The 15,698-nt window shown below is 36.7% G+C and overlaps 1 pseudogene; it reads right to left on the reverse strand.

Moving 5' to 3' along the window:
* Positions 1-602: 602 nt before the first annotated feature.
* Positions 603-15,572, reverse strand: LOC133533627 (dnaJ homolog subfamily C member 8-like; annotated as a pseudogene).
* Positions 15,573-15,698: the final 126 nt, after the last annotated feature.

Here is a 15,698-nt window from a genome sequence, read left to right on the forward strand (position 1 = left end):
CGCCGGGTACTGTACTGGGAGAAATATCTTAATGGCGCGATTCAAGATTTTCAGCGCACAGAACAACGCCCTCTAGTGTGTGCTTCACAAACTAAACAAAATCCATAAATTCTATGCGATTTTAATAAAAAAAATCTTGATAGCGTAAATTTCGTTATCTAACCTCTCTATCTTGCGTATTCGAGCGATAAAGAGACCAGATAACGAAATTTCGATTTTCGCGTTTCGCGGTAGGCTTCTGTAAACAAAACAAACCGCTTTGATGCATCAATTTCATAGTAAAAACTTCTCAAAAAAACTAGTATGTAGTTACTCTATGGTTTATATGATGTGGTGCTGCTCTCCGGCGGCAAAACATTGCAGTAATACTCCCTATTACATCTTGAATGTAAAATTATTGATTCACTCGATTGATAAGTAAAAGTTGGCAAAAGTAACTATCATTTTTCAATTATTATCCAAAAATAATTGATTGTGGTATGGACATAGTATGAGGCCCGGGGAAGGACAGAAATAGTAATAGGGTAGTTTTTATCAATCATGATCATCATTCGACTCGGACGAAGCCGCGAAGGAAAATTAGTGTACAAATAAAACACACATTTCAATCAGAATGTATATACAGCAATTTGAACTACACTTCACATAAACTGAAATGATCCCAAAGCGGGCAACTGTATATTCTTTACGTTTTGGTTAACAATAATTAAGAACCCTTCCACACTGCGTGTTTCTCAAAATCTGATGGCTGTGTGACTATGGCGCTCGCCTGGTGGCCATTGGGAAATAACATCTAATAGTAAATTAAAATTATCACATATTCATTCTGATCTATGCAAACACAACGTCCGTGTGAAATTTCCCTGTACCTCCTAAGGCCCTCCATATAAAAAAGCATGTTAAATTTGAAATCAATACTAAAGGAAATAAGGTTTTTTTTTTAAATTGAACGGTACAAAAAAAATGCAACTGTTTCAATTGAGAATGGTTTAAATTACATTTAAGTAATTAGTACAGTCAGCATCAATAGTAGCGGATGAAACAACGCGCCAAAAGTATCTGATATTCCGGATAACTTTTCCAAATAAAGATAATTCTCTAAAATTTACTTTCAAAAGTATATCTTTTACAGTCTAAATTGTTCTACATATAGAACCATTAGCTTTTGTTACGCTGTTACAGAATGGTAGATACTTTTGAAACCTTGTTTGATCCGCTACTTTTGATGCTGACTGTACATACTACGGGTAGGACCGTGGGCCTTATGAGAATATAGGATTTGAAGCGATCAAAGACGCAGTGTCAGGCTGCGTTTCGACCAGAGATGTGCGCATAGAATAACTGCTGCAGGCTGATCGCATCGCTACGCATCCTCGCACATCTCTGGTCGAAACGCAGCCAAAAGGGTTCTATATTATAAATAGCTCTTACAGTATGTACATACAATGTATTGCTTTGATTCAGAAGGCGATAGTGTCTTAGTTAAGTCTATTACTATTGTCAAAGAGGATTTGAAATAGAGGCGGATTGTCTAAGAAAACTTTGTAGCCACAGTAAATTTACTGACATCTTTCGACGCATTGTTAAAACTTTTATAACGCCATTTGACTTTGATCCTTATTCTTTCACTGAATTGAGTTAAATTTGTTAAATAACAAAAAGTCGCGCCATCTGGTGGCCAAAGGTATAGCGGCATCGTTTCGAGCGATGGCGCCGATCAAAGTCAAATGGCGTTCTAAAAGTTTTAAATGTGTGTCGAAAGATGGCAGTAAATTTACTGTCGAAACAAAGTTTTTTTTGACAATCCAGGTCTATTTCAAATTATCTTTGTTATTGTGGATATTACAATCCTAAAAATATGTATAACATGTATAATTTGTTGTACTATTCAGTGATCAACACATATTGAGCGCTGATAAAAGGACTCGGTTAAATAAGGCAATTAATTCATATTTCCAATAAGGTGCAATAACATTTTAGATATGTGACGTCCTCATTCAAAATGTACAAGGAGACATTGATTCCTTTTCAATGAGGATGATTTCCAATTGCAACTATGCCAATAGTTTTATTGATGAGTAAGGTACCTTTTATCTGAGAAAACACACATCCTTCAGATTCAGATGGTGCACTATGGAAAGATGCCATACTTGTGGCTGTGACCATTTTCGACAATAACTTTTTTACTGTCGTAAGTCGTAACAAAAATCTATGAAGTTTAGTAAAAATCTAGGGAAACTGTTCAGGAGTATCCCTACTAAATTTTACTATTCTTTTGTCGAAAAAAAAAAACATGTTCAACCACAAGTATAGCGTCGTTCCACAACAGTGCGGTGACTCGACTCGAAAAAATGCATTGGAATTGACTTTTATAAGTATGCAAACAAATTATTATTATTTGTAAAGCAGGCAGGCAGTTGAAAAAAATGATAATGCATGTATCCAGAGTCATCAATAACATTTTTAGTGTTGAGTAGAATTTGCTTTGTGCTTATCTAATCTATTCTTAAATTATTGACACTTTGAGCCGATTCTATATCCTCTGGGAGTTTGTTCCAAGATTTGACCTCTCTGTTGCTAAAGAAGTGTCTATGAGGATTGTTGTAGGGCCTGCGAGACACCAGCTTATACAAATTGAAAGTCAATTTTTACCACTTCTATAAAAGGGGAATGGGGTAACTTCGAAAACTTAATTTGGAAAGCCTCAATTGTCTACTTGGAGCACCGACTTTGTTAAGCGTTGCAACTTGCACAGTAGATATTTATAATTTTCGAAATTGGCGTATTTCCAATATTTCCCCAATGCACCGTCTACTAGCAATGTGTTAAAGATATGTTTGTGATGACATTCAGCACTTTTATCAATTATTGTACTACAAATGATCATTCGGATATTTCACTATAGTTAACTTTAAGTTACGTTCTAAAACGTATTCGCCTGGAAGCCAACAGTGAAATTATAATCTCAATACTATTTTGTAACAAATTTACAAAATTCTTATTTTGTAGCCCATACCTATTTAACTTGACGTAAACAAATCAAACAATTCTGAATCTATTGAATTAATCATTATAATATAAAGATTGTATTTTATTTGTTGTGGCATATTTTGCGTGCTTTAGTTTGTTTATTTTTAATAAAATTGCGTGAAAGGCAAGGTTATATCTTAATGTGACAACCAAATCTCACAAATTACTACCACAAGTTCAGAGCCATACTTAAACCCTATACTTATAGCAAAGAGAATTGATTGTAATAGTAATAGACTAAGAAAAAAACGTGCCCCTTAGTTTGACATCCAAAATAGATCTGTTTTGCAGTCAGTCAAACGTCAACTATTGACAATCAAGAGTTACCACAAAATGTATGGAGCTGTACAGCGCCATCTCGTTTACATAATAAAACAAGGTTGTTTTTTTATTCAATAACTTTTTGGTTGTCACCTAACGATATGCATTTTTGTAATGGTCATCATCATTGTACATATTTCATGAGATTTCGTTCGTAAAATAAATAAACGAAAAATTATATTTGTATTGTATTGTATCACTTTATTTTAATTCAAAAGTAGCTTTTGAGATATTAAATTAAATCGACGTTTCTACATTAACAACATGGTCGTGCTAAGCTTATATGATCAATTTGAACAGTGGTGTTATAATGCTGGCACTTGTAAGTGGTCACCGTAGCCTAGTGAAGACTTCCAAAAAGGCCCGAGCTCTTGGGATAAGGTAGTTGAGACACTCGTGAAAAGTACGAAGGTAATAAGAGAAGTTTGAGTAATTTTTTTCTATTATTTTAAACCTATCCTAAAAACTCTAGTCACTTTTGAACCAATCTTATTTTTACATTTTAACCATAGTTACAATACATAAATGTTAACAAATATTGTTAATGGAGGCGTTCTGATAGCGCATCTATCTATGTATAGGTAGAAACTTAAAAAAATATCAACAGAATTGGTTTGCTGTTGTAGGTTGAAACCCTTGAAGAGCTTCAAATACATTTTTTTTTCTTCTTCATTCGGGCTCATAAAATACTCGAGAATTGGATAAAAAAAAAATTTCATTGTCTTGTTTCTGATCATTCCGTCACAATTTTTTGTGTATCATGTGGTATCATTATAATTAATATGAAAAAAAATTTGATAAACCACCCATAGAATACTAGTACAAATTACGTCCAATTAAATTAGAATCATTATTAAATTGAACAGAGTTGCTTTGTTTTGTTTCGTTCGATTTTATATCAAAACAATTTCAATTCTATTTTCTAATACCATTGATTCAAATTTGACTGCCAATTTTTCTTGTATCGAGGACCGCTAGAGATTAACACTTTTTTAGGCCAGACAACAAGACAACGAAAATATTCTTGACTCTCACCAGTCCACTAATCAAACCTCACACGACCACTAAAACTAGAGTAAAACTAACGTATTATACGGCTGGAAGTTATCTGCTCTCTGGCTTAGGCTTGGGCGGCTTGAAGTTCATCATGTTTTTCTTCTTCTTCTTCTTTTCCCCACCGCTGCCGGACTGGAAGGTCTTCCAGCTGTCCACGCGGTTTTGTCGAGATTCCTGCAAAAATATGAAAAAAGTCAATAGAGTCCACACGTACAAATAAGCAAAAGAACACACAACAGTCATGTACAGACAGCATCAATAGTAGCGGAGGAAACAAGGCACCAAAAGTATCTGCCATCCCGGAAAACATATCCAAACATATATTGATCGTGTCATTCATGAAGACGCGTGTCTTGACTTGTAATGTCATGTTATTAAAGGTTAGATTTGACAAATCTGCGCGTCATCGTGGATGACACGAACTATATATCTCTAAAGTTCGCGTTCAAGTATCTGTCACAATAATAGAGCTACATTGTGTTTTTGTTAAGGTGTAATGAGTTCTCCTCATCGTCGGAACTGCTCTGCCCTGACTAGGACAAGTAAAGTAAGGATGTTCAATTCAAATGTAAAGGCTATGATACCGTGAAGGTGCGAAACCTGGTTTGTCCGCAAAGATCTAATGAGAAAACTCCAAGTGTTTGTGAACAAATCATAATCATAAAAGCCATTATTGCCAAAACTAAAACAGTATTATATTACATTTATAAACAAGATTACTTGAAAACTAACACATCGGATTGTCCGGATTAGTATTCAGCGTGTCTTCTGACACATAGGCCTCTCCCAGCTGTTTCCATTCCTTTCTATTAATGGCTTTCCTGGTCCAGGTGGCGCCCCGTATAGACTTGATGTCATCCATCCACCTTTTAATTGGTCTACCTCTTTTTCTGTTACAGTCTCGTGGTTGCCAGTCTGTAATTATTTTGGTCCATTTTTCCTTACTATCCCGTGTCATATGTCCTGTCCATTGCCATTTTAACTTTCTCACTTTCTTAATTACGTCGCCTAGCTTTGTTTTCTACTCTTTTACGATCTTTTAATCTGATGTTCTTTCTATTCCTCTTTGGCAGATTCTAAGCTTTTGGAGATGTTTTTGTGTCAGTTGCCCAAGTTTGGCAACCATAGGTTATACATGGGAGTAGGCTTGAGTCGGTCAGGACCGAAGAACTAAAAGGAATGAAATCCCACCACGGACCGAAAGGAACTAGTTCATCTTAAGCGCTCTTAATCGGTCTCGGTCCTTTAGGTCAGTAGTCGGTACGTCAGTGAGTACCTAGTAACAAATCGGTCGGGAGCGAATGATCGGAATGAATCAAGGTCAAGAAAGTCGCTAGCTCACGCTCTCGCTTTGTTTATTTGATTGATATTTGCTCCTGAACTAAAAATAAAAGAGCGAACTAGTTCCTTTGACCGATTGACCGAGATCGGAGCGCTCTTTTTAAAGACGGAGCGGGTACACCTCTACATGGGAGGATACACAAGTTAAAAACTTTTTTCTTGGCTGACATTGGAAAGTGCTTACTCTTAAGTATCTCCTTAAGTGACCAGAATCTTTTCCAAGCACTTGATACACTTTGCTCTACTTCTAAAGTCGTCTGGTCTCTGAATGATATAATTTGTCCTAGGTAAGTATAGTTCTGTACATATTTAATATCTACTACCATGATCCTTTCTTCTCTGTTTGTCATTATGTTTGTTTTTGATTTATTTATGGTTAGTGCGACTATTCTGCTTGCCTCTGTCAGCTGTTGTAGCATGTGTTGGAGCGTCTGAGCGTTGACAGTTACCAGGACTAAATCGTCAGCAAACCTCAAGTGGTTAAGTGTCCTGCCGTTAATATTTATGCCAAGTGTATCCCATTGAAGGTGTCTAAATATGTCCTCCAGTAAGGCAGAAAATAGTTTAGGTGACAATGGGTCTCCTTGTCTTACCCCCCTAGCTATTGGAAACTCTTCACCAACTGTTCTAATTTTATTTGTGCTGTGCTATTCGAATATATGTTTTTAATTAAGCGTATGTATTTGCCTTAAGTATTTGTGAACAATTACTTAAGGCAAATTCTGCGCATCTTTTGGTCTAACTTTTGGATCACAAACGCTGACATATGGAGAATAACCGGATAAAATATCCGTACACAAGGAGATCCAAAAGCGCAAATGGCATTGGATTGGGCATATTCTCGGGAAGCCTGACACCCACCCGTTCAAAGTGGCCCTGACCTGGCAGATGCCCGGCAAACGGAAACACGGTCGGTAAATCTAGTTGGCGCCGCCCCGTGGGGCGGGAGCCGCGGGTCGGGGGCGGGGCGGAGGAGGCTGCCCAGCCCGCCCAGGACCGGAGTCAGTGGAACAAAATGATTCAAGCCCAGCAGCGGGTAACAGGATGAAAATAAGAAATAAGATGTGAGTGTAAGACGTCACGGATATCATTGTTATTGAATTGTTCTTTTCAACGAAAAAAGCAATTTATTAGTCCGATAAAAACTGACTTTACGAATTTCAGAAGCAACTTTCATGCTAATAGTTTTGTGCAAAAATAGTTACAAATATGAATGGTGCGTATTACACTATTTTTTTTTTCTATCGAGCGAAAATTATTTAATAAGGTTTCGAATCGATGAAGTTACTAGAGAAAGACTTCAAGACTGCTAATCATATTTTTTGACAACCGTATTATTATTATTATGTAAAAAAAGAGGTACGAATTTCCAAAAACTCTGGAACGTCTAAATCGCAACATCAAAATTTTGTAAGCATTTTTGCACGAAAGCTATTAACATAGCAATTTTAATTTGCTTCTAAAAATGCCTAATTTTATTTTTGATCCTAATTGATTTCTTTTGACGTCAAAACTAACAATGATATCCGCGACGCCGGGCACGCACGGCCGTCCGCTCAGTGCTCGGCGTTCGGATAAGGACCTGAACTTACGGCACCTTAATATAATCTTGTCTATGCCCTCTACGATTTTTATTTACATGGATTAAAAAATACCTCAAAGTTCTTAGCCCACTCCTTCTCCATGGAAAGTTGTTCCTCCTGTTCGATTTCCGCTTCCCGCTTCCGCTTCCGCTCCTCCTGGTCGCGCGTTTCCAGATGCTGCCGCTTGCGCTCCATGTCCGCGAACAACTGGAAAAGGCAATAAAAAACTAGTAAACACAAACATTGCTTTCTATATAATAGGGAATATTACAAAAAACTCTGCGAAACCCAGCCAACTCGAAACCCAGGCTGATGAACTTCACGTCAAGTCAAATAGAATCAACGATTTGGAAATGTCTCTTAATGACCAATCCACTAAATACAGTCAATGCTGCAGCGAAAAGACGCGGTTAGAGATATATATAAATCAGTTGACGGATGTAGGTAACGAAAACATGAAACAGTTCGATTCATTAGTCAGGAAATGTTTAAATACAGACAATAATGTTGAAATTGCTCAAAAAAGTACTGAAAGTTTAGAGTTGGAACCCATAGTACCATCATCGCCCCGAGTTAGCCATAGCGCAGTATTGCCGATACATGCGCCACAGCCGCCATCGCTACAGGCGTCCCTTCCAGTACCGGTCGTGTGCGCATCTAAACAAAGGGACGATTCGAACTCGAGCTACGAGTGCAAGTGCGACGTAGCACCCCCCAGCGTCCCCGCGCCTCCGCGCGCCTCGGCGCCTCATGACTCATGTGTGAGAACTCCCATTCGTAAGACTGTGTTATATACTGACCGGGTAGGTATAGGGCTAGGTGTGATAATGCATGACCTGCTGAATCAAGTTGTGATCAATAATTGTATGCCGAATACCTCTCTAAAACGTATTAGCGAACAAATCGCCGCCGAATCGTTTGACGAACACTCAACGTTGGTAGTGTATTTGAGTGACAGTTCGAATGTAAATAAACACAACTTGAGCGTTTTTACCGAAACCATAATAAAAATCTCAAAAAAAAATATTAGAAAGATAATTGTTTGCGCGTTTCCTTATTCAAACACATTATCACTCGAACGAAACAATGACATTTATTTTTTGAACTCAATCTTACATAGACTGGCAGTATATCATAATAAAGTATCATATTTCGATACGAATAAGTTTATTGACGGAACTTTTGTTCTGACTCGCGAATATTCGCACCTTCCCAGGAAGTATATTTCTGTTTGTGCTAAGCTATTAGCGTATAACATTGATCCCGTTATGAATAGCATAACGAAGGACAAACCGTACGGCAGTAGCGCGGAGCCAGGCGACAGCGCGCCGGCTGCGCCTACTTTAAACTAAATGCGTTGACAGCGCCTAAGACCGTGGCCGCGCGCCCCACTGCGCGCCGTCCCGGACCAGGCAGCCGCCCGCTTCCGCCGGAGCCCGATAGCTCAGTAATTAATAAAAATAATAAGCCGACAATTAATGTTGCTCATCAAAATATTCAGGGGCTAGCTAGTAAGGAACTGGAGGTGGATTTATTTATTGACAATTGTAATGTACATGTCCTTTGTGTTACGGAACACTGGCTCAAAAGCCACGAAATTATGTTTAATTTTAAAAATCACACTGTTGTGAGCTATTTTTCTAGACAGAAATGTATTCGTGGGGGATCTCTTATAATTATAAATAAAAATCTTAAATGTAAAGAACGGAAAGATGTAGTTCGCTTGTCGGTCGAGAAAACAATTGAGTTGTCTTGTGCAGAACTAGATCAATTTATAATAATTTGTGTATATAGGCCGCCGTCTGCGGACTTCACTCTATTCGAGTCAATAATGGAGGAAGCCCTAAATAAAGTTTTTAACAGCCAAAAATGTATTGTAGTTTGTGGGGATTTTAATATAAATCTATTAGAAGTATCCAGCACATCGTCCAGTATAATACATTTATTTAAGTCCTACAACTTAGTAAATCTTTTTTGTGAACCCACGAGAGTTACGGACACCACTGCAACCTGCATAGACAATATCTTTTGCACGAAGGACCCGATCGATAAGCTGGTTTTTAACAAGTTGGGCTCTGATCACTTTGGTCAACTAGCATGTTTCAATAGTAAGGTGGAAGAAATACCCCTAGAGATTTTTTACAGACCGGTCACAGAAAAGAGGTTGGTAACTTTTAATAATAACATAAAATCTCAACTTCAATTACTTGAACCATGTATAGAGGACCCTAATTTGTATTATTCTAAATTGTTTAACTGTATAGAAACTGAATTTAATGCATGTTTCAAAGTTAAAAAAGTTAAGCGCAAGGATAGGGTAAGTTTTGATGAGTGGGCTACTCCTGGAATACACAAATCTAGAAATAGGCTGTATGAACTATATGCATTAAGAGTAAATAGTGACACCAATTTCAATGAATATGTTAAATCATATAGTAAATTATTTAAAAAAATATGCGCTATGGCTAAATCCAAATATTTTGCACGCAGAATAAAAGACTCAAACGACAAAGTCAAAACCGTGTGGAGAATTATTAGTAGTGAGACTGCTAAAGCAAAATCACGTGATCATAATTTTACCCTAAAAGTAGGTGATAAATTAGTAAAATCAGATGTAGACGTCGCAAATGAATTTGAACGTTTCTTCACAAATATCCCCATTGAAACGACTAGATCGCTTAACTCGTCCTCTTCTATGGCCGAAAATGTGCTAAAAGCCAATGTGCCGGAATGCCCAACGAGTTTCTGCTTTAAATATGTTACATCGCAAACAGTCGTAAAAGCGTTTAGGACATTAAATTTAAAAAAGACTGAAGATATTTGGGGCCTATCGGTAAAAGTATTGCAATCGATAGTGGATGCTATGGCACCTCACTTGGCCATGATTTTCAATACTTGTGTTGATACGGGAGTTTTTCCCGATCTAATGAAGCACAGTCGAGTCGTTCCATTATTTAAATCCGGATCAAAAAAAGACCCTACAAATTTTAGGCCCGTGTCTATTCTACCGGCAATAAGTAAAATCTTTGAAAGAATCATTCTGGATCAATTGCTATCACATTTTAACGTTAATAAACTATTCTATAAAGATCAGTTTGGATTTACACGGGGCAGGTCAACGACAGATGCAGGCACCACCTTAATCAAACACATATTTGAAGCATGGGAACAACAACTAGATGCAATAGGCGTGTTTTGCGATCTGTCGAAGGCCTTCGACTGTGTTGATCATGACACTCTTATTCGCAAGTTAAACCACTATGGCGTGAAGTGCAAGGCTCTTGATCTCATCTGGTCCTATCTTATAAACAGAATTCAGAAAGTAGACATAAATAAAACTAAGTCGTCGGGGTCTATTACTTCAATGGGCGTCCCCCAAGGATCTATTCTTGGCCCATTCTTGTTTCTCGTTTATATTAATGATTTGCCTTATATAGTTAATGAAAAGCATAAGTTGGTTCTCTTTGCTGATGACACATCTATTATATTCAAAGTAAAAAGGAAACAGAGTGATTTAAGTGAAATAAATGATGTATTGTCCTCTGTAGTTGATTGGTTTACTACTAATAATTTACTTCTCAATGCCAAGAAAACGAAATGTGTTAGATTTTCTTTACCTAATGTCCAGCACACGAGTGACGCACAGGTTGTTTTAAAAGACGAAATATTAGATTTTGAAGATGAAGCTGTTTTTCTAGGCTTATCCTTGGATTCAAAATTACAGTGGGGAACGCACATTTCTACACTGGCAAGTAGACTAAGTTCAGCAGCATACGCAGTTAAAAGGATCCGTCAACTTACAGATGTTGAGACAGCACGGCTGGTGTATTTTGGATATTTCCATAGCGTCATGTCTTACGGCATTTTATTATGGGGCAAAGCCGCTGACATTAATTCAATCTTTGTTTTACAGAAACGTGCTGTACGTAACATATATAATATAGGCACAAGAGTGTCTCTTAAAGAGAAATTTAAAGAAATCAATATTCTCACTGTTGCTTCCCAATATATTTACGAAAATATAATGTATGTAAGAAAAAATATTGAAATGTTTAAATTGAATAGTGACATACACAATTATAATACTAGAAATAAAAATAAATTGGTGATTCCAAGATTCCGTTTAAATAGAGTAAATAATATGTCGTTTATGGGGAACAGTGTGCGCTTTTATAATAAGTTACCATCTAACTTAACGAAATTGTCAATGAATAAATTCAAGTCAATTGTGAAACGACAGCTTTTACAAAAAGCTTATTATACTTTTAAGGAATTCTTAGAAGATAAGGATGCATTTATGTTAAAATAGAATATATATATAGTTATAAGATGACATGTGAAAGTGCTAGCTTAAGCCTATTTACAGAATAAACGTTTTGATTGATTGATTGATTGCGTAGAGAGAGACCGCTAGCTAGCACATACTGACGGCCTACCGCGAAACACAAAAATATAAATTTTGTTATCTGCCTCTCTATCACTCTTACATATTCGCGATTAGGCCTTCTGTAAACAGAGCGCCATGATGCATCAATGTCATAGTGAAAACTTCTCAAAAAACTGTTTACTGCATAGTATGTATAAGTTACTTTATAGTACCCCCCTATTAGCAAGGAACTAGAATAACTATAAAAGACTGACTAGAGCTCAAAAATGACCCCACGATACACCATTCCCGAGCGACCTCAACTGTACTGCGCGAATGTTAACATCGACATATATTGTAATGCCGTGTTGGCCGAACGTTAATTAGAATTAACCATTAACCATTAAAAATTGAACCGTTATACCGTAACGGACGGTTACGGGTGCCGCGCATGAGGTTTTGACTTACAGAATTCTATTTTAGCTAATCACAAGTTTTATTTTATAAGCGGGAAATGTGTATTGGGACATATTCAGAGCTGCGGGCGGGGCACATTAATAAATATATGTCGGCAGTGGGGCAACACTCCTCCTTTCAGCTTTTCCCGGCTTCGTTCGGCTCACCATTGCTTCGAGCAATTATTAGGATTAGCACAACTTGACGTCCCTTTGCGTGCACGACCACAGATAAGATAATGACTTGCATTTTGACAACCCTAAATAGAGCCCCTGAACCCCCGAAAGAGATAGTGTACATTAATTGCCCCTGAATTGCTGTTAAACTTCGGTCTTGTAGGAAGTGTCATTTCTGTACAGTAGTACTATTATTTATTCTGTGGTGTCAATCATATGAAATTCAAAATTCCAAAATGAATTCTGCAAGGCCTTGTGCACTAGTCAGTACACCATCAATTACAGTGATATCATATAGCGAGGGTAGAACACAGTATTGGTAAACTCATAGCAAATCAGGACTGCCCTCTAAGCCCAATGCAAAAACAAATATCTATAAAGTAGTATTGATTGTAATAGGGGTAAAGTCTAAGATAAAAACGTGCTACTTACAATTAGTTTGACATCCATAACAGATGGTGCTGTACTGCGCCATGTTTTGTGGTCACTGAATTGTCAACGATCAACTTTTGACAATCAGAGTTACCGCAAAATGTATGGCGCATCTCGTTAAGATGTCAAATACGAAGCACAAAAATAGTCAGTAGATTTGAGGACATCTTACTCAATCAATCTGTGTACCGTTGGTTTCAAACCTCAGTCGTGTAGTATAGAATAGAAAAAATTGTTTACTTAATAGACAAACACAGAGGTTAAAGTTTGTTTGCATTCAATTTTCATTTGAGATATTTTTAATCAGCTTAGCAGAGCAGCATACTAATAATAGTATATACCTTCATAGTCATGACATAAACCGCATGTTTGAACTTGACAGGATCATCTTCGGGTATGCCCTCAGCTTGCCGAGACTCCTTTCTCTGTTTTTTTCCTCTTCTGTTCTATCTGAAAGTATTGAAAGAACAATGGTTAATATTTATAATAATAATTATTATAATCAATAACCAACAGAAAGGACAACAACAACAACATTATAAATATATTTTTTATCTTTCATGTGTCTGAGTCTTGTAAGCATTTATAGCTAAAATCTCACATATGTTCAGTGCGTTCCTTAGCCTCCTGATAGATATCCAAACACTTCTTCCTGGTGTCATCATTTTCCAGGGTTTTCCACGCTCTGTTTACTATCTCAAATGCCTGTTGCGCCCGTTCCGAATCATCCTGCAATGAGACACAATCCTCTCATCAATTAATATTCCTTTGCTTATGCATTTTTTGGTATGACTAGTAACTGACATGAGAAACTAGACCACTAACCATTATGCAATGTAGGTTAGAAACAACATAACCCTCTTTTTGTATTTATTTCTGAACCAGAATCAAGGACAATTGAGCATCATGGAGGCTTACACTCACATTTTTGCGCTTTTAAAAGGGCCTTGTTTCTCTCATGTCAGTTAATTAGTCTGGTTTCCTTACGATATTTTCACTGAAATAAGCCTGGTAAAGGTCAAATGATATCTCGCACAATAAGTTCCTAAAACTCATTTGTACTACCTACAGTTCAAACTTGCACATGTTTTCAAATTTGCGTACCTTGCTGATAGACTATCAACACTACCATCCTACCATCATTTTAAAGAATAGCATCAGGTAAATTAATTTTTGTTCTAATAATAAATTTGCACATTGTTTTGTTAAACATTATATAAATATTTATTTAGACTATAGAAAATATGATTTCAGGAATTCAAAATTAATTAACAACTTTAATTGCCACTCTTATGTTAGCTATATCAAAAAAAGATCTAATAGAGTTGGCCAACTCGCACAACCTGCCCCAAAGAATTTTTTTTTTTTTTTGCATCCAAAATTTTTTTCTTCTACTTCTTCATCAGAACACAATACCGAAAATGCCCTTAGACAGATCCCCACTATTTTATATTACATCCTGTATTATGCTTGTATATTTTGGTGCCATTTAAAAATCTCATACCTTTGTCTACTAAGTACCAAGTTTTGTTGGCAATGAAAAAGATAGCACAATTTTATTCATTGCTTCAGGAAGCATACATCATTTTTTGATTTGTAGGAATGATAACTTTTTTGTCATTTATTTATATTTAATTGACTCATCAAACATTTCCCGGCTCATCTTGCCACACTAAGGGTAATGTATCCTTAACTAACTCCGTTTCTCCTAACACTTCACTCTCTCTGGCATCAGTCCCATTTTTTCAATCCTTACCTAAATTCTGGAGCTTCGGGTCGCCACCAATTGTTATCCAATCCATCTGTGGATAAAAACGAAATGTTGACGGCTGTAACCGCCTAAACTGAGCAAATCCAATCCCGTGCAACGAGGTTTTACACTAAACACAGTACATGTACAAATCAACCATTCATAAGATGATAAAAATAGAAAAAAATCAAGAGGTGCTCTGATAATCCTGTTTGTATGCTATTGTGTTTTAAACATTGTAATTGCTTTTCTCAACTTTGATATATCTATAAAAATAAGTCTGCTGAAACCTATTGAAACAAATGCCAACCTGACTGCATAAATCGTCCCCTCAAACCTGGACTTAAAAGTATATAAACTAAAAACTAACCATGTTTTTGTCTGGATGGACCAGGATGGACAGCCTACGGTACTTCTTCTTGATCTCATCAAGTGATGTGTCAGGTTCAAGCTGCAACACTTCAAAAGGGTTCAGATTGAAATATGTGGAGCCAGGGCGGAGTAGCCTGTCGATCTGTTGTTTGGTGTCAACACCGAGTCTCTCTTCTCTATCTCCTTCACCTGGAAATAAATGGTAATTACTTAGAAATTTTATTCTTATGCCAGTGTCTTGGCTGATAATCTTAACCAGATCAAAAATAAACCGATTTTCTTAAAGATCGCTGGATTCAGACAACATCAATTTATAAAACTGCCTGCCTGCTTATTAAATAGTTCTCATTGCCCATTTTTCAATGAGTCTAATATATTTAAGGCTCAATGTAATAAAGCAAAATTAAGTTGTTCGCCTATCGGCGTTGGGGTAACCTAAGGGTTGTGTGCCGATGGCATGTATCAAAACAAAATTAAGTTGTGCAAATGTACATGAACCATCGGAGCCACTGGAAGCAAACATTGTAAATTTATATCATAGAATATCTGAATAATAAATTGATACGTAACAGAAGTTAGCAGTCTTCGATTTTGTTATTCTATAGTATGTTTTGTAAAAGTATATAACAGAACTAACCTCGGTATAAAATTCATTCAAACGACTCCACAGGGACCGTGTGAGCTGACATCTTGACTTATTGGAGTGCACTTATCACTATGAAAATAACGAATCTTTGTTAACTGCGTATTTCATTAAAACATTGTGTAACAATTAAATGAGAAATATGATTGTTAGATCACTGGTTTGATTATTC

This window comes from Cydia pomonella, unplaced genomic scaffold (assembly GCF_033807575.1).
Source record: "Cydia pomonella isolate Wapato2018A unplaced genomic scaffold, ilCydPomo1 PGA_scaffold_186, whole genome shotgun sequence".
Taxonomy (NCBI): domain Eukaryota; kingdom Metazoa; phylum Arthropoda; class Insecta; order Lepidoptera; family Tortricidae; genus Cydia; species Cydia pomonella.